At 37.4% G+C, this 19,728-nt stretch overlaps 1 pseudogene; it reads left to right on the top strand.

The window, feature by feature from the left end:
* The first annotated feature begins 3,755 nt into the window (after window positions 1-3,755).
* The window catches only part of LOC118836958, a 29,704-nt pseudogene continuing 13,731 nt past the window's right edge, over window positions 3,756-19,728 (top strand).

Raw genomic sequence — 19,728 nt, 5'->3', positions numbered from 1 at the left:
AAGCAAGTAGCACTGCTCCTCAGGGTCTCTGCTCCTATGGGACTACAGTTACTTTTCTGTGTTCTGTGACTCTGGCCTACAAGTGAGTATAGGCAATGGAGTAGCTAAATAATGCCGCTAGCACAGTGGTGTCTGGAATCTCTTTCTCACTAGTTGTCACATCCTTTTACTGTCTATAGCTTAAGAGGTCCTGAAGTGGCTGCTCCTCCTGTTGTTGCCTCCAAGGCCCACCACTGGTGTTGCTGCCACATGGGCTTTTATCCATCCCCACCCCAGTGTTACATATGTCTCTTTCTGACATCATGAGTTGTCTTAGACTGTAAGAATGTCTCACCTTGACCTTTTGTTGGTTCTGGCACTCCAGAATTTGATTTGAGGTATTATTTTAAAGTTGTTTAGAGGGGATAATTGAGAAAGTTTGGTTGCCTCCACTCTACCTTTTGGCTCCTCATAACTTTTCTTAAAAAAAATTACTTTCAATCCAAAACTGCCCTGCTTGTTTGTATCCCTCTGAACATCCTTTTGTTCTTTGATGTTTTTAAAAATGTTTCATTGATTCTCTTTTTAAAAAAATTCTTTTTTTGACATCTCCTCTCTCCCCTCTCTAATTCTTCCATTCACCTAAATCAAAAATCCTCCCCTATAACTAATAATCATAGGAAAAAAGTTCACACATTGCTCACATCTAAAATGTTTTTTATTTGGCATCTCTAGTCTATCACTTATCTGTCAAGAAGTGAGAAGAATAATTCATCATTGAGCTCTTGGAATAGAGATTGATCATTGATCAGAAATCTTATTTTTTCAAAATTGTTTTTGTTTATAATTTATTGTATAAATTATTCTGGTTCTGGGATCACTTCACTCTACATCAGTTCACATATGTCTTCCCTGCTTTCTCTGAAACTTTATATCATTTTAAACTTTTGTTTATTTTGTTATTTCTTAAGAAGCAATAATATTCTATTTTGTCCACATACCATAATATGGTAAACCATTCCCCAATTGATGGGGGCCACCTTAGTTTCCAGTTCTTTGCTACTACAAAACTATTACTATGAATATTTTAAAACATGAGTCTCTTTTTCTTTTTCTTTGACCCCTTAGGAACACAAGGCCTAGAAGTGGTATTGCTGAGTTGAAGGACATGGCTTTTTGAATATAGCTCTAAATTGATTTCCAGAATGGTTGGACCAATTCATAGACCTGCTAATTAGTGTGCCTACCCCATCACATCCCTTCCAACAATTGCTAGTTTTTTGTTTATCATTGTCAGTCAGATGAGTATGAGAAGGAACCTCAGAGTTTTTAAAATTTGCAATTCTCTTTTTATTAGTGATTTAGAGAACTTTTTCACATGATTGTTAATAACTTGCTTGAGAAGGGGGGATTCTCATGAAGACCTTATGCTTATTTAAAGCATTCTGTGAGGTTTCGTTAGTATGGGCTAAATCAGAGATATTTGACCTTTGTATGGGCCCCTTAGGTATTCTAGTGAAATGTATGTACCCCTTTTCAGAATAATACTTTTAAATGCATAAAATAAAATAATGGGATGACAAAGGAAGCCAATCATATTAGAAATTCAGTTATAAAAATGTAAACCCCCTCCCCCACCAAAACCACCCAAATTCATGGATCTCTGAGTTAATGGAGTCCTGATCTAAACCAAGTTTTCAATCTCATTTCACCTTTAGGGACAGTAAACAAATACATTTTAAATAAGTATAAACTACAACCTCCAGTATGATTCTCTTATATACTATTAATCCAAGAACTCTCAAAGGCAGTAATATTTGTAAAATGAAGAAACAGGCCATCTGTAATCAATCCCTCACTCACATTTGTCAATCTATTTGTGTTTTTATAAAAAGTTACTTTTAAAAGTTGGAATGCTTCAGTTAGTCAGGAAATAATTTTAACTGACTCTGATTTCATATAATTATTTACTCAGTTGACTGTGAGGAGGAGAACAAGAGTTATGATGAACACTGTGTTTTAAGTGGATGTTATAACTGGGTGCTTCTCTTGACTTAAGCATTAGGTCATGAAATTTCCTCACTCTATACTTCAAGGATCCATTAATTAACTGGCATAGGTATTTTCCTCTAATAATGCAATTTACAACCCGTCTATAATGTGGTAGTTTTCGAATTTGCTGTGACTAATTAAAAAAAAGACAAACAATTATCCTGTACCTATTAATATTTTAGAAACTCCCTCACTAAAAGCATGTTCTCTCTCTTCACATGTTTTGAGACCTGGACTTTTGATTTAGGTAGCACCTTTCCTTGACATTTAACTCTATCTTGCACTATCAAGGGTTTTATGGACAGAAATAACATAAAAAATGCGTCACCATCTAAAAAAAGATTTGCTGTGGTTGAAAAGTTCACCTTCCTGTGGCCTGTCTTCATAGCCCTCCAGGTAGATTGGTCCTTGGACTACACTTATATACTTCCCTGGGCCTATACAAAAACATTTTTCAACCTAACGGGAACCACAAGAACTTGCACTCAATAGTCAAAAACTTTGAGAGGTCGGGATCACCAGCATGTCATGACTAGGCAATGGGACATAGGGTCAGGCTTTAGTGGAGGTTTCTCATGAAACTTCTAAATGAAATAACCATGAAATTATGTTTGACATTAATAAAATAAATGAAAAGCTCATTTTATAAGAAAGAATGGCCTTCATCAGACAGCTAGAGCAAGTATTATTCATTTTATATGCAATACAAATAATAATGATAGTTGCTAGTAATTATAGTGTTAAAAATTTACAAAGGACTTTTCATACATCATCTCATTGAATACATGTATATGTGTTCTAGAGAGTACCTTAACTTTTTTTTTTTGTTTCAGAGACATGGAAACACTTTAACAAATTAGTTTTACAAACATTATCTTACTGAATCCTCACAAAAACCCTGTTAGAAAAAAAAGTTACTAGTGTTATTTTCCTTTTTTTAATCTGAGGAAATTGAGACTTGGAGAAAACTTAAGTAATTGGCCTGAGGCCACAAAACTAATACATTGTTGAGCCATATCTTCTGGTGATCATTCCAATTCACTTTTTTTTTGGAGGGGAAAGGCAGGGCAATTGGGGTTAAGTGACTTGCCCAAGGTCACAGAGCTAGTAAGCTGTGTCAGGTATTTGAGGCTGGATTTGAACTCAGGTCCCCCTGACTCCAGGGCAGGTACGGTGCTCTATTCACTGTGGTGCTCTACTCACTGCGCCACCTAGCTGCCCCTCAATTCACTTTTGATGACAATACTCTTTCTATAATGTTTGTGTGGGGGAAGTAGCTTGGGAATAAAAAGGCAGCATGGTGTAGTTGAAGGAGAGCACGTGGAGTCAGGAAACTTAGCTTCAATCCTGCCTTACACGTTTACTGATGTGTCATCCTGGACAAGTCACTTAAAGTTTCAGAGTCTCAGTTTCCTCGACTATAAAATAAGGATAACAATACTTGTCTATTCTCTCTCACCGGCTTATTATAAAGAACATGCTCTGCAAATCTTAAGGTACTCTATAAATATGAGTTATCATTAAATCCTAGAGGTAAAAAGGTACAGGGAAATGAATGCTAGACTTTGTGTCAGAAGAGGCCTGGGTTCAAATCTCACCTCTGATATTTACAAGTTGCTATGTACAAGTATGGACAAATTATTCTCAGCTTCCATTTCCTAAATGCGACTGACAACATTTGTAGTATGTACCTCACAGGGCTGCTGTAAGGATAAAGTGAGATAATGCATTTAGAGAACTTTGCAAAACTTGAAGTGCCATATAAAGGTAAGTTGTAATTATTAGGTAGGGCCTCTGGAGACTTCATGGAGAATCTTGGTGCTAAGAATTCTGCATCTTAGCTTTCCTACTGACTTAATCTAGTGAATAGATAAGTTGCTCTCTTCCCCACATTCTGAGCATGAACTCTCATATTTTGAGGTTCCCTCACTGATATTCAAGCTTTAAAACTAGCACTTGGCATGATTTTCCTCCCGGTGGTTATGGATTTGTGCTAATGGAACTATACACTCTTATCCTGTCCCTTGGGAGATAGCTATCAGGGGCTAGTGGTATTGTCTGTCGCCATGGAAAAGGCTGATGCTTACTGGTTCGTACAGGGATTAAAAAAAATATAGCCTGTCCTCATTAGCATCCTGCTTTATCAGCTAAGCTAAACTGTCACATATATATCATAAGAAATCAGAAAGTAAAAGGGGGTAGGCAGCTGTTTGGCTGGTAGGAAGCATCAAGGATTTTGAGCCTCTTTCTAAAATAAGAGAATTATAGGACCATACACAGTTTTTTTGAGAGACAACTAAGAGTTTTAATAAACTGAAAACAGGTTAATAATTTTTAATCAATTAGGTGATATGAAGCTTTATGATTTGAACAATAAACTAGGGTTCTTGGAGTTTTTTTTAAAAATAGGTTCTTGTTGATGTCTTTTAACATTGTCTAGATTTTCCCCTGTATCTTTTCTTCTCCATCTCCTAGGAAAAATAGGTTCTTGTTGATGTCTTTTAACATTGTCTAGATTTTCCCCTGTATCTTTCCTTCTCCATCTCCTAGGAAGCCATCCCTTATAACAAAGAATTAAAAAGAAAAAGAAAAAAAGAGATGGGAAAATCTGCATGGATGACTCTGGTCCCACTTTCTCAGGGTCAGGCCTATTCAATTTTACCATCTTTAGGGTTCTTCTGGTATGCTGAAAGGTTTGGGGAGTCTCATTTCTCTGCCACTGTCTCAAGCCATCAATGGCTCTGTTCTTCTCTCCCCTCCTTTTCAGCTGCCCAAGTAACTAGTACCTTGGTTCCACTTCACTACTTACTATTGGACTGGACTTTGCAAATAAATATTTACTTCAAAGAGATAACCAAAACAATTAAACGTTTCACCCACCACTTTAAGGGCATAATTCCCTTCTACAGCCCTTCTCTGGGGACAGAGGGATTAGATTCGCAGTTTAGCTCAATTCTAATCTAGTATTAGTCTTGCCGAATTAAAAGCTGCAATGCATAGGCTAGAGGATTGACCCTATGCCCCTCTGGGCATTGATTTTGGGCTGGCTGTATCATTTGGTTTGGATTTTTAGACTCCCACATTTCCTTAGCTCATGTTCCTGAACCAAATCAAACTTTATTTCCTGCACTTAGAATAGAAAAGGATGTACAAAAAAGAGCAAAGATCCAAACCTGTTTTTGTTTTGGAGGGGGAGAATCACATTGCCTAAGGTGGAGGGGAAATGAGAGAGATTGCCATAAGCCTCTCTTTACTTATCACTGCTATGAGTTAAGGAGTCCTTCAACCTCAGACTAAATGGAGGAAAAATCCCCAGGGGTTTGGTAATGCTGCAATATCCCTTATTTCTGGACTTTTCTCCTTCCTCTAACATTGCTTCCCTGGCTTTGTTTTCCTGGCTTCTTTAAGCACCCATTAAAATATCACCTTTTACAGGCAGCCTTTCCCTATTCTTAATTCTAGTGCCTTGCCTCTGTTGATTATTTCCAATTTATCCTCTATATAGTTTGTTTGTACATAGTTATTTGCATATTGTATCCTCTATTAGACTGTGACCTTCTTGAGAGCAAGGACTGTTTTATACCTTTCTTTGTCTCTCCAGCACTTAGTGTTTTGCCTAGCACATAGTAGGTGCTCAATAAATATTTATATATAATATTTATATATTGACTGGCTAATTAAGGTTGAATTTGACCTAGGGTCTTCCTGACTCCAGGCTCAGTGCTCTATCCACTGTACCACGTAGTTGCCTCAAGTTTTAGGCCAAATTTATTCTCTGTAATTTTGCAACATTCATCTTTGATTAGTTTTTAGGCATCATTCTTTCCATTTATACTGTTGTAGTCATTGTGTATATTGTTTCCTTGTTCTATTTCTAATTTTTTTTTGGAGGAGGACAGTTGGGGTTAAGTGACTTGCCCAAGGTCACATAGCTAGTAAGTATGTCGAGTGTCTGAGGCTGGATTTGAACCCAGGTGTTCCTGACTCCAGGGCTGGTGCTCTACTCACTGCACCACCTAGCCACCCCTCCTTGTTCTATTTCATTTTGCAACAGTTCATGAAAATCTTTCTGTGTATACATCTCTGTATAGATCACGTTTAATAGTCCTTATGACATAGTGACATTATATACATATGCTACAGTTTGTTTAGCCATTTACCAATAGATTGACATCTTGTTTCCAGTTCTTTATTTCCACGAAAAGCTTATTATTGAAATGCTATAAATATTTTTCCATTTATAAATAACCTTTCTATTTATCAGTGACTTCCTTGGAGTATAGTTCCTAGCATTAGAATCAATGGTTCAAAGGTTATGTACATCTTAGCCATTTTGGTGACATAATTCAAAATTGCTTTCCGGCATGGAAATTAATTAATGCAATGCAGTAATGTTCTTACTTTTCCATAATTGCTCCTATATTGGAAGTCCTGGACTTTTAATTTCTCATGCCTGACTGGTTTTGTGATTTTCTTCAAAATGGTACCAAGGATGTTAGTGAGAATCAACACATTGTGATGAAAATATAATATTTGAGTATATTTCAAATGATCTCCTCGACATACAAAATATTTTTGGTTTTGAGGGGCTGCTATAGTATTTCATTTTCTGTAAACTAGTCATGCCAAAAGGAAGGTGTTTTGTATGAGTGCTGGCTTTATGCTTCCCATAAAATATTCCATATTACTCAGGTGCTGAAGTTGCTTAATTATATCAGAGAAATCCGGTCAGAAAGACAGATTCAAATATCCAGGGACAAGAGGGTCAGTAGATCTAGTTGGAATCACAGGATTTCAAGGCTTTCTCTCTGTCAACTTGTACCCAAATTAAGGATCCTTGTTCTCGTACCTGGCAAGTAGTCATTAGGCCTTGACTAAAGACCTCCGATGAAGGGAAGCCACTACTTCTTATGTAGCTCATTCCACTTTTGAATGCCTTTATTGATAAAGTTTTTCTTTATATCGAGCTTAAATATTATAAAAAAGAATAATAATCATAGACTATGCAATAGACCTTTGTGCTTTTTTGAAGAAAAGCAGAGATTAAAATTTCTTATTCTATATTTTATGAACAGAACCTTGGTTTTGCCTGAAAAAATTAATATCTAATACTTAAACTCATAACATAGGTGCCTATCGTTGACTAAGAGAGATTTAAGCTGATGTAAAAGAAATTTAATCTTAGGGTTCCTGTTTGCAATTTAAAGTTATACTTTCACATGTAAATTGAAATTCAATTGAAGAGCTGAATTGTGAAGTGCCTAGCCTACATTTACTTATATTGTCAAGTTTTCCCCTTAACACTTTATCTCAGATTTGGATTAGGGATTAGCAAGAATGTGATTGCTGATTGGACCTGATAGCTACAGGGCCCATGCTGGCAATTCTACCATATAATGGGGTCCCAGAAGTAGAGGGCTGTTATGATTTTAAAAAAAGGAGTACTTTATGCTCTAAGAAACCATTACCATTTTGTGGCACCAAAGTATAGATTTGAAAGGTTAAAGCATGAAAAAGACAGGGAAGGAGCCTTAGAGAAGTGGCCACTACGTCTTGGGAATTCAATTCAACAAATATCTATTAAGCTTCCGCTAAGCGGGATAGCCAGATGGATAGAGTACTGGGCCTGGAGTCAGGGAGACCCTGGCTTCACGTACTAGCTATATGACCCTGGACAAGTCACGTAACCTCTCTTTGCGTCAGTTTCCTCATCTGTAATTAGGGATAATGATAGCATTTACCTCCCCAGGATTGTTATGAGGATGAAATGAGATAGTAATTGTAAAGCACTTAGGACGGTCCCTGGCAATAAGTGCTGTATAAGTGTTAGTTATTATTATCATGATTATTTCTATTTGTAAGGTACTGCAGTAGGTACTGGGACTACAAAGATAGCTATGCACCTTTTCTGAGTTTTCTTCAAGGACCTGGTTAACTTGGCTGGATAACCAGTGACCATGTCTGTTTTCTGCGGTGTGATAAGAGAAGTTTTTCATTGCCTATATGTGTCTACCTGGGGCTGCAGAAATTGTCAGTGCAGGGCCCTAGGATACCAAGTGTTACCATGGGGGAATTTAGTTGATAATGTCCATATACCATATGGTCTGGCATTAGTGGTCCTATTCTCCCAGGGCAGTAACTATTATAGATCCCTGATAAAATTAATGTATTATTGCTTTAGCTAGCCATTACCCAGCAGCACTCTGATCAAAGGGCATATGGAACTGATAAGTTTTGATGGGACAGAGGAAAAGGGAAAAGAAGGTACGGATGTGCTGTGGGCTGTGGCATTCCTGGAGGAGTTCAGGGTAGCATGAGGGTATTAGTTATGGAATCCTCAAATATCTTCCTTCAAAGCACAGCTTGAATGCTCCCTCTTTTATGAGGTATAGGCTGGTTTCTCCCGAGGGGGTACCTCCCTCTTCTCCCCCTAGTTATTAGTAGTTCCTCTCTTGCTTTGTATGTACATTACATTTATCTTTATGCTGAATCCGTTCAGTGGAGGCAGGTTGTTTCATTTTTCTTTGTGTCCCTCTCACCTAGCACAGTGCCTTGGATATGGGCCTTGTTCGATAAACGTTGAATTGAACTGAGTATCTGAGAAGCAGAGTAGTGTATCATCTGTGCAAGGCGTGTAATCAGTGTGTTTTTTTTTTAAATTGAAGTCCATCGTCTGTACTCTAAGATTTTTCTGATTAATGGGACCTTTTGGATTTTGTGTTTCACTACTATAGCCTTCAAGAACCCTGGATTTCTACCATGCCACAATGAGGCATCGGGGTAGGACTTGGTTAAAAACAACATCTTGTATATTAGTGAGATACCAGGACTTATTATAAGCACGCTTTTGGTTTTAGCTCCACATACCTTTAAAATAATCTCTTAGGTTGTTAAGACTTTCTTTATAGAGAGGATAGTACTAGTGACTACAACGAATGGGCCATTCTGCCGTGACACAGCTGCTTCCAGTCATGTCTCAGCAGGTTGCCTATATTTCTCCCTCCCCATTATAGCTGATGGATGTTGAATAAATGGCCTAGGTGCTACCCTGAAGGGTGTTATGGTGATAATTCAGCGAACAGACTACGGAGAACAACCATACTATGGCTATTATTTATTTGGGATGCCTTGATATGAGTCAGTGGCTGTAACAATGAATTAAAATGTACTTTCAAAGAATCTAATAAAGAAAGGAGAGGTTGTAGGTACATTAAAAATTCAATAGCACAATAGTTTTCTTGCAAGCTTTATTGCTTCCACTGAGACTTCAAGAAGCTTTTATTGACATTTGGATATGATCTCAGGTTAGTGTGTATCTCACTAATGGGAAGCTGGCATGGTAATGAAAGAAGAATGGTGATATTTTCATGACCATTTTTGATTTTAAATTACCTGCCTTGCTCAAGTATTTGTTTATAATTCTTCTTTGTCAGGTTCTCAACCAAGCACACCATTTATTCTCTTAATTTTCTTAAGTACACCATTTTGTTGTTGATAAAAAGACCCAGGGAAAACATTTATAATCTTCTTCCATTTCTTTTCCCCTATTCCCACCTCCTTTGGAAAAAAAAAAGTACAGAGTTTCAACTCATGATGCTAACTTCCACTTTGGCAAAAGTATTACTAATAGAAAATAGGGAACAGCTAGGATGATTCTGACTCCATCTCCCTCTTACCCTGACTCGTTGGGTGTGTTGGCTTTTTAGCTCAAATTATACCGAAGACCAGTAAAATATTTAAATTCACCTTGGATCACTCCATCCATTGTCATTTTTCCATGTCTCCATGCACCCCCAACTTGCATTCATGGTACTACATAGAGGTAGCAGTGATGGTGAGGTCCATGATACCTCCTATCTGTAGCACTGACATGACCCAGGATCTGTTTCTACTTGGGCAGGAAAAGTGATAAAGATAGAAGAGTCCAGTATGATTTCCTATTTTCAGGGAACCAATTTTGGCAAGGAGATGTGTCTGGACATTTTCCAGACTCATGAGAACAAATAACAATTGGTCTCTTTCACTTAGTCTGCGTCTGCTCTGGAGGTATGGTGCGTAGAGGGAATGACATGAGAGAAAAAAGCTCTTTATTAATGTTCTGAGTTGGTGAGAGTCAAGTTCTTAGCATCATTGGAGCTAGGAGTGAATACTATGTCAAACTCCGCAAAGGCTAACTATTTCCAAATCATGCTGCCTTTACTCTGGCCATTTTCTTCCTTCTCCCTTGGAAACTGTGGAACTCTAGACTCTGACGTGAGCTTTTTTGCCTTATGCTGCATAAAACCAGGCCTCCACACCACCTGTTCGGCCATTTTCAAACCTTGTCACTGTGCCCCCATCACTCCAAATTCCCTTTTATATGTTCTCCTTTCCCATTAGAATGTAGGCTCCTCAAGGGCAGAGATGGGCTTACTTATTCATATTTGTATCCTTAGCACTTAGCACAGTGCCTAATATACAGTAAATGCTTTCTTCATTCGTTCATTCATTCATTCATTCATTCATTGCCTTCCCCCTTTGGGACCTGCTCAGTTGTGAAACATTGTGTTCCACTTTGCATGGAAAAACAACCACATACTGTGTTCTTGGTTCCGTTTTTTTTCAGTGATACCAGAAAAGACAAATGCTCTGGAGCTAGAAGATCCAGGCAAGTGTGAGGCAGAGCTGCCTTTAGCTCTGCCACATAGACCAGTTCAGTTCCTTAGGGGTCACATCTCCTCGGCCTGGATACTTGCATATCATTTATGAATTGAACCAGAGCTAAAATAATTGTCCATCTCTGTTATTTTATATTCCCTTCTAGGGTGCCACTTCTGAATCTTATTTTGTGACCTTTCCTCAGACTTTCCAACATTTTAATTGTTAGGAGATAAAGTGCTATTACTGCTCCATGCTTCTGGATTTTTACTGTAATATTTTTTGTCTTTTAAATTGGTAATAGCATTGTTTATGGGGCGGAACCTTGCTATAAAGTGTAAGTCTTCATTGTCTTCCCAAAAGTGCTTATCTCTTTAGGATCTCTTTAGGAATATAAACAAATTAATCAATTAAAAACTTTTATTAAATGCTTAATATGTACAAATACACATAAAGACTCTTCCTGACCTTCAGGAGTTTGCATTGTTGTATGCAAAGACAACATGTATTAGGCAGTGTTGGCCATAGAAAGGTGTTTTGGTTTGGGAAGTAAAAGGGATGATGGGTGAATGGAAATGTACGGGACTCAATTGATATGGTCTTTCCAGAAGTAATGATAGTATTAAACTGATTCCTGTTCCAAGAGCAACAGATGGAAATTAAGTGAGTGGGAGAGACAGATTGCAAGGAGACAGGTGCATGGTCAAATGGGAAGTGAAACTTGGTCTGAGGTTCTTGCCTTTGTGAATGTATTAAGTATGGCAAAGCTTTCTTAAATTGTAGACTGGAATATCTATACAAGCAAGTGTTTATATGAACACTATAGGGATGGAGTAGTGCAGTAGAAAGAGCTCTCTTTGGAGTTAGAGGACCTGGGTTCAAATCCCTGTTCTGCCACTTACAACTTCCAGATGCCTCTAGCAATCTGGACAAAGGAATCTATCTCTACCCAGACTACTCTGGTTGGTTTTCTCCTTCATGAGCTGGGTCACTCTAAACTCCAATGCGGAGGTGCCAGGTTAAAAGCTCAACGTTTTGGAGCAGAAATTCACCTAGGTTAGATTCTGTTTGTATTCTTTTTTTTATTGTTTGTCAAATATTTATTGGGTAAGTGGGGAAGATTGGCAGGGTCCAGTTTAGTCCTTCTTGGCAGCAGCCTTCCTCATGACAGCTAGGATGTTGCTGAGCTCCTCTCTCTTCCTCTTGTCCCAGATGTGAGTTCCCACTCTTTTTCTGATGAACTTAAGGGCTCTCCTATCCTTAGAGACCTTTAATAATTCCATGGCGCGCCTCTCATAAGGGGAAAATCCACACACTTCCCAGATCATATCTCTCACAAACTTGGTGTGTTTGGCCGTTTGAAACGTTTTTGGTAACTTTGTGGCCCTTGTTGAGGCCCACAGCCTTGGGCTATCAGATGGCCATGGCTGCAGCGCAGAGCCCCAATGGCAGCCACAGCAGAAGAGATTCTGTTTATATTCTAAACAGAAGTAAGGTTTCTTAGTTGGGTGGGGTCCTGCCCAAGATCTAGGAGAATCTACCCAAAGCAGTAGGGTGATCTCCTCCATCAGCCAAGTTCTTCTGAGACTGGCTGATTAGCCTATAGAGGCTGGTCCCTGAATGAAGAATTGAAAATCCTGGATCTTAATTAATAATAAGTTAATATAATAGAAAATAATAACTTCTCTCAGTCTTTGGCTTGTTTTCCTCCTCCTTAACTCTCCAGGAATGCAAAAAGAAAAATAAATCTTAATGACAAAAGCATTTTGGAAGAAACTTGCTGCAATGCTTTTCTTTTTTCTTAAATACAGTTTATTTAGAATTATGTATTTCTTAATAAACTTATTTAATCAAACCTAATTACATACTTTATCTTAGTCATTCTGTAGTAAATATTTTTTTTTCTGATTTACAGTTTTATGCTCATACTGAAATAAAACTAGATTTGAGAACAGTGGTTCTTAAAATTGAGGCATATTTGATATTAGTAAGCATTGGATTCCAAATCCAACAATAAATCCTGCAGAGAGGTTGACACATCATAATAGTAGTTGGCATTTCCATGGCTCTTTCAAGTCTACAAAAGTCTTTTCTTCATAAAAATTCTGTAAATTAGGTCGTCTAAATGTCATCTCAATTTGCAGATATGGAAACTAGCTAACAGCAGTTCAGTGACTTGCCGGAGGTCACATGAAAAATGTCAGGTAGGGCTGAGATTGAGATTGGGTTTCTCCATCAGACGTCTAGCACTCTTTCCCCTGCCATTCACTGTCTTGCAAGCAATACACATGCGCCTGTGTGTGAGGTTCATTGAAATCACAGTTTCATGGTAAAATAGAAATGCAGCTTGATTATCTTGTTTTTTTTCTTTTGCCTTTGATGTACAGATCCAGATGTTTCCACATCTCAGACAGCTTTGGTATTGGCTAGAGATCTAGGAGACTGGGAACTGCACACTGAGTCATGTGTAATTGAGTTGCTTGGACATCTTGACCCAAAGAATCTCGGTAAAGATATGCTTTCATAACTTCACTTTCCTGCTTATTCTGGCTTCCTTTTAATTGCCTGTTGCATTGAGGCCAGCCTACCCAGTCTACATTCAAAGCCCTCTGCCAACTGGTTCCATCTTACCTATTTGACATTATTTCTTTCTACGCTCTCACATAAATCCTCCACTCAAATCTTGGCATATTTCTTATTTCCTCCAAAGCACTGAATTTAGAATTACAGGATGCATGCTCAAATTCTTGGCACTGCAATTTTATTACCATTTGACTTTGAGCAGATTATTTAGTCTTGATTGTGCCTCAGTTTCCTCATCTGTAAAATGAGGAAGCATAATTTTGTAACTTCTAATGGTTATTAGCTAGAATTTATATAGCATTTGAAGGTTTAAAAAACACTTCACAGTATTATCTTATTTGATCCTCACAACAACCCTATGAGGGTAGGTGTTATTATCACCCCCGTTTTACAGATAATGAAACTGAGGCTGAGAGAGGGTAAGGAACTTGTCCAAGGTCACATAGTTACTAAGTGTGTGAAGCAAGATTCTAATTCAGGTCTTTCTGACTCCAAATCCAGCATTGCTGAGCCACCTAGCTAGCCCTCTAAGATCCTTTCTATTTCTAAATCTATGATCCTGTGAGGAGAATCTAATTTCTGTTTCTGAGCTTTTGTCAGTACTATAACACCTCCCCTCTCATTTTAGAATGCCTTATTCATTCCTCTACACCTATACAAATTCTTTAGTTCCTGGCACAGTTCAGTACATATTTTTTTAAATTTCCCCCTCTCCCCCAATTACATGGAAAACAATTTTTAACATTTGTTTTTAAAAATTTTTGAGTTCCAAATTCCCTTATTTCCTCCCCCCCCCCATTGCTAATGCAAACAATTTGATGTGGATTATACATGTGCAGCCATGTAAAACTTCTGTTGGCCATGTAGTGAAAGAAAATACAGCACCCCCCCCAAACAAACAAGAGAAATAAAGTTAAAAAAGTATACTTCCATATGAATTCAGACTCTATCAGTTCTTTCTCTGGAGGTGGATTGCATTTTTCATCATAGGTCCTTTGGAATTGCATTGGATCATTGCATTGCTGAGAATAGTGAAGTCATTCACAGTCAACCATTGTATGCTATTGCTATTTCTGTGTACTATGTTCTCCTGGTTCTGCACATTTCACTTTGTATCGGTTTGTGTAAGTCTTTCCAGATTTTCTGAGAGCATCCTGCTCATTATTTCTTACAGTACAATAGTATTCAGTCAGAGTCATATGCCACAACTTGTTTAGCCATTCCCCAGTTAATGGGCATCCCCTCAATGTCCAATTCTTTAACCCCCCCAAAAAAGAGCTGCTATAAATATTTTTGAACATATAGGACCTTTTCCTTTTTTTATCTCTGGGATACAGACCTAGTAGTGGTATTGCTGGGTCAAAGGGTATGTGTACTTTTATAGCATTTTGAGAATAGTTCCAAATTACTCTCCTGAATGGTTGAATCAGTCCACAACTTCACCAACAGTATATTAGTGTTTCCATTTTCAAACACCTCCTCCAACATTTGTCATTTTTCTTTTTTGTCTTATTAGCCTATCTGATAGGTGTGAGGTGGTACTTCAGAGTTGTTTTAATGTGCATTTCTCTAATCAGTGATTTAGAGCATTTTTTTCATATGACTATACATAGTTTGGATTACTTCATCTGACAATTGTCTGCTCATATCTCTTGACCATTTCTCAATTGGGGAATGATTTGTATTCTTATAAATTTGATTCAGTTCTCTATATATTTGAGAAATGAGGCCTTTATCACATAAACTTGCTATAAAATATTTTTCATTGTTACATTTACAGTGCAATACCCTCCACCCTATGTTCCCTCTGTTTATCCTTCTCTCTGCTTTCACCCTGTCCATCTTCAAAATGGTTCTGACCACTGTGTTCTCTAATCAGTCCTCTCTTCTATTAGCTCTGCCCCCTCATGCCTTTCCCCTTCTACTTTCTTGTAGGGTAAGATAGATTTCTATACCCAATTGACTGTGTACGTTATTCTCTCTTTGAGCTAATTCTGATGAGAGTAAGGTTTAAGTGCTCCTCCCTTCACCCCTCCCCCATCTTTCCCTTCACTGTAAAAGCTCATTTGTGCATATCTTTCCCTTTCCCCTTCTCCCAATGCATTTTCTTTCTCATCCCTTAATCTTATTTTTTTAGGTTTCATCCCATCATATTCAACTCACACCAGTGCTCTCTGTCTATGAATACTTCTCCTAACTGCTAAAATAATGATGAAGTTCTTAGGAATTACAAGTATCATCCTCCCATGTGGGAATGTGAACAGTTTAACCTTATTGAATCCCTTGTGATTTCTCTTTCTTGTTTACCTTTTTATTCCTCTCCTGAGTCCTATAATTGAAAGTCTAATTTTCGATTCAACTCCAGTCTTTTCATCAGTAATGCTTGAGAGTCTTCTATTTTGTTGAATATCTATTCCCCCACCCCCGAATTATTATACTCAGTTTTGTTGGGTAGGTGATTTTTGGCTGTAATCTTAGCCCCTTCGCCATCAGGAATATCATATTCCAAAACTTCAATCTTTTAATGTAGAAGCTGCTAAATCTTGTTATCACGATTGTGGCTCCATGATATTTGAATTGTTTCTTTCTAGCTGCTTGCAATATTTTCTCCTCTACTTGAAAGCTCTGGAATTTGTGTATTCCTGAGAGTTTTCATTTTGGGTTCTGTTTCAGGAGATGATTGGTGGACTCTTTCCATGTCTATATTCCCCTCTGGTTCTAGAATATCAGGGATGTTTTCCTTGATAATTTCTTGAAAGATGATGTCTAGGCTCTTTTTTGATCATGGCTTCCAGGTAGTCCAACAATTCTTAAATTATGTCTCTTCTGAATCTGTTCTCTAGGTCTGCTGTCTTTGCAATGAGATAGTTCACATTTTCATCTATTTTTTCATTCTTTTGATTTTGTTTTATTGTTTCTTGATATCTTGTGAAATCATTAGCTTCCACTTACCCAATTTTAAATTCTAAGGAATTATTTTCTTCAGTGAACTTTTGTACTTTTTTCTATTAGGCTAAATCTTTTTTTAAGGAGTTCTTCTCTTCAGTGGATTTCTGAATATCTTTTTTTTTTCATTTAACCAATTCTGCTTTTTAAGGAGTCCCTCTCCTCAGATTTTCATGCCTCTTTTTCAATTTGGCCTATTCTGTTTTTTAGGTGTTATTTTCTTTAGTATTTTTGTGTGACCCCTTAACTAAGCTGTTGACTCATTTTTCATGATTTTCTGCACCACTGTCATTTTTTCCAAATTTTTCTTTTACTTCTCTTATATAATTTTAGAAATCTATGAGTGCTTCTAGGAATTTTTTGGGGGGTTTTGCCCAATTCATGGTTTTCTTTGAGGCTTTGCTTGCAGCTGTTTTGACATTTGTCTTTTTGTGTTTTGAGCTTCCTTGTCACCATAGAAACTTTCTATAGGCAGGTTCTTTTTTTTTTTGGTTTCCTCATTTTTCCAGCCTTTTTCTTGACTTTTAGCATTATGTTAAGGTTGACTCTGTTTCTGGGGTACAGAGAGCACTTTCCCAAGCTTCAGGGTTTTGTGCTACTGTTTTTAGAGCTAATTCTGGGGGTCTGTAAGTAAGTTTTCAGTATTCCAAAGTGGTATGATCCAAGGGGATGTGTGGTCATTGATCCCCTGGCCTGTGCTCTGGTCTGTGAATAATCACAAGCATTCTTTTTTTTGCCATGAAACTATAACTCAGGTCTCTGCTTCCCTGCAGCTGTAAACTCTAGTGTGCTAGAGCTCCTTCTTGCCCTGGAACTGCTACTCAGCACTGTGATCTGGATCCATGTATGAGCACTGCAACAGAATCCTATATCTAGTGCCAGCAAATGGACCTCTGTAATCTCTTTCTGACCAGCTGTCTGACCTGCTTACCATCTGTGGGCTGAGAGGTCTGGAAGCCACTGCTGCCAATTCAGTTGACCCTAAGGCCTACTGCTGTCCTGCCAAGTCATTGTCTGAACTGGGTTCCACTTTCACCTCATTAAGACAGACCTTTCCTGCTTATCTTCTAAGTTTTCTTTGATTGAAAAATTATTTCACCCTGTCTTTTTGTTGGTTCTGCCACTCCAAGTTTCATTTTTAAGGTGTTCTGTTAAAGTTGTTTGGAGGGTAATTTGGGAGAGCTGAAGCGAGTCCCTGTTTCTTCTCTTGCATCTTGGCTCTGCCCGCCCCCCCCAGTAAATATTTAAATGTTGTTTTTTTAAAAAAAAATTATTCAGGAGTCTTTCCTGAGTTCCCCCACCCATAATCAACTTTTCCTTCTTGGAATTCTTGAAATATGTATGGTATTATGTCAGTATGCACACACACACACACACACGCACGCACACACACATGCACACACACATACACAGTGTTTCCTTGTCTTGTGCTTGGTTGTGGGCTATGTTTGAAAATACACATAAAGGAAATAGTTTTCAACTGTGGCTATCAATAGCTGCCACCTAAAAGTCAGTACTTCTGTAATATAAGCAGAGGAGGTTGGCAAAGAGTTCCCATTGGGTAGTAAAGAATTCTTAATGTGACTGTGAGCTCAACAGATGGGAGGGTTTTTTTGACAATAATAGAAATAATAACTAGTATTTATAAAGGATTGAAAAACACTTCACATATGCTACCTCATTTGATCCTTATAACAACCCTGGGAGGTAGGTGCTATTATTATCCCCTCTTTATGGATGAGGACACTGAAGTTGAGAGAGGTTAAAAGGCTTGCTTGGGGTCACACAGCTATAAATATCTGATTCAGCATTTGAACTCGGGTCTTTCTGGCAATAGGTCCAGCATTATCCATTATATCACCCAATTGTCTAAGAACATAGGAACAAAGTATTTAAGGCTGGAAGAGACCACGGAAATCATCTGAGAATCCAGTCTCCTGATTTATACAGGAGGAATCTGAAGCCCAAGATCCCAAAGAGTCAAAGATTTAAATTTGAGTAAAAACCCCAAATATGGTGTTCTTTCTGTTTCACAAAGTGGGAACATAAGAAACCCTAAATTTATATCTAATACAAAGGCTTCCCTGTTTATGGAAAAAAGAAGAAATTTCATGGGAAATAGAAGGAACCAGATAGTCATTGTGTTCTTACCTTTGATTTCCAGGTTGGGTGGGATACTCAAAGAGAAAAGAATAAAAGAGTGAATTTTGTTCCCTGATTTTGTGTCATAAGTGCTTATGTATCTTTTTATAGAGATTAAACAATAAAGTTAAGGAACACAAGGGCTTAAATTTCATTCCAATTCTAGTTGCTTCCAGCTCCAGAGGAAAGCAACTGCTGTAGTGTTGGGGACCAGTTGAGATAGTGCAACTGTAAGCTTCAACATAGTTGGTGAGTGAATTGTCAATTTAACTTAGAATTGAGTCACATTAGTTCTTGATTTATAGTAATAGAAAATGGGAAAAATTCAGGATATAAAATAACATTCAAAGTAACCACCTTATTGTTTATCTAAAATATTTTTAATTATCATATTGTCTATTCTTTCAATTATATGACTCTTTTTAGAATTAGTAGTTTATCTTAGAGTCAGTGTGTTTAATACTGGTTCCTCTATACCTCATTAAATTGAACAGAGAATTTGAGGCCTCTGGGCTGTGCTAGCTAACCTAAGGAATGCCGTCTTGTAGTGAATCTTTAGAATTATGCCCTGATGACCTTGTGGAGTAATCTAGTCATTTAGAAGGGTGAGATAGGGAGTGAAATTAAATCTAAGCTCATCCTCAGACAACAGGCTTATAGCTGTTTTTGTTTTTTTGAATTATACACAGAGAAATTCCAGTTTGGGCACCACTAACCTAACTTTTAGAAAACTTAGGGTCTCTTACATGTTGTAGGAGACACCAGAACAGGATTTTTCTAACAAAAATGAAACGACAATCCAATTTATGTAACATATACATACACATATACATATATACACATACACACATGTATATTTATGTGCATTTGTATGGGTGCATTTATATGTCTATATTTATATTTGCTAAGAATGCTAGACTGGTTTTCTCAGTTTTGTAAAGACCTTAAAGGCAACTTTGTTTATGTAATTTATTTTAAACTTAAATACTAAAATTTAAATATGCAATAAGAAAAGAAAGAGGAACATATTATAAACGTAAATACAAAATAAGAAAAGAAAAAAAGGCATTGCCATGTGTACAGCAGAACGTAAGAGGAGAGTCAAAATATACAGCAATAAATTTACTTTTCAAGAAAGCCTATATAATAAATACAACACGTTGTGTTCTGATATGTCCATCTTTGCTTCCTGGTGAGTTTTCTTTTGTTCTCTGCTGTGTACTTTTTCGTTTGTTTCTTTGCCCCTCTTCCTTCCCCGCTCTCCCAAGAAGGCTACAATTAAGCACATCTACACATATACATACACACACAATATATGCACATACATACACATATACATATTTACACACAAACATATATGTAAATACATGTATACACTTACATATACTT

The sequence above is a fragment of the Trichosurus vulpecula genome, chromosome 2 (genome assembly GCF_011100635.1).
Source record: "Trichosurus vulpecula isolate mTriVul1 chromosome 2, mTriVul1.pri, whole genome shotgun sequence".
NCBI classification, from domain to species: domain Eukaryota; kingdom Metazoa; phylum Chordata; class Mammalia; order Diprotodontia; family Phalangeridae; genus Trichosurus; species Trichosurus vulpecula.
This window is presented reverse-complemented; position numbering and strand designations above follow the sequence as displayed.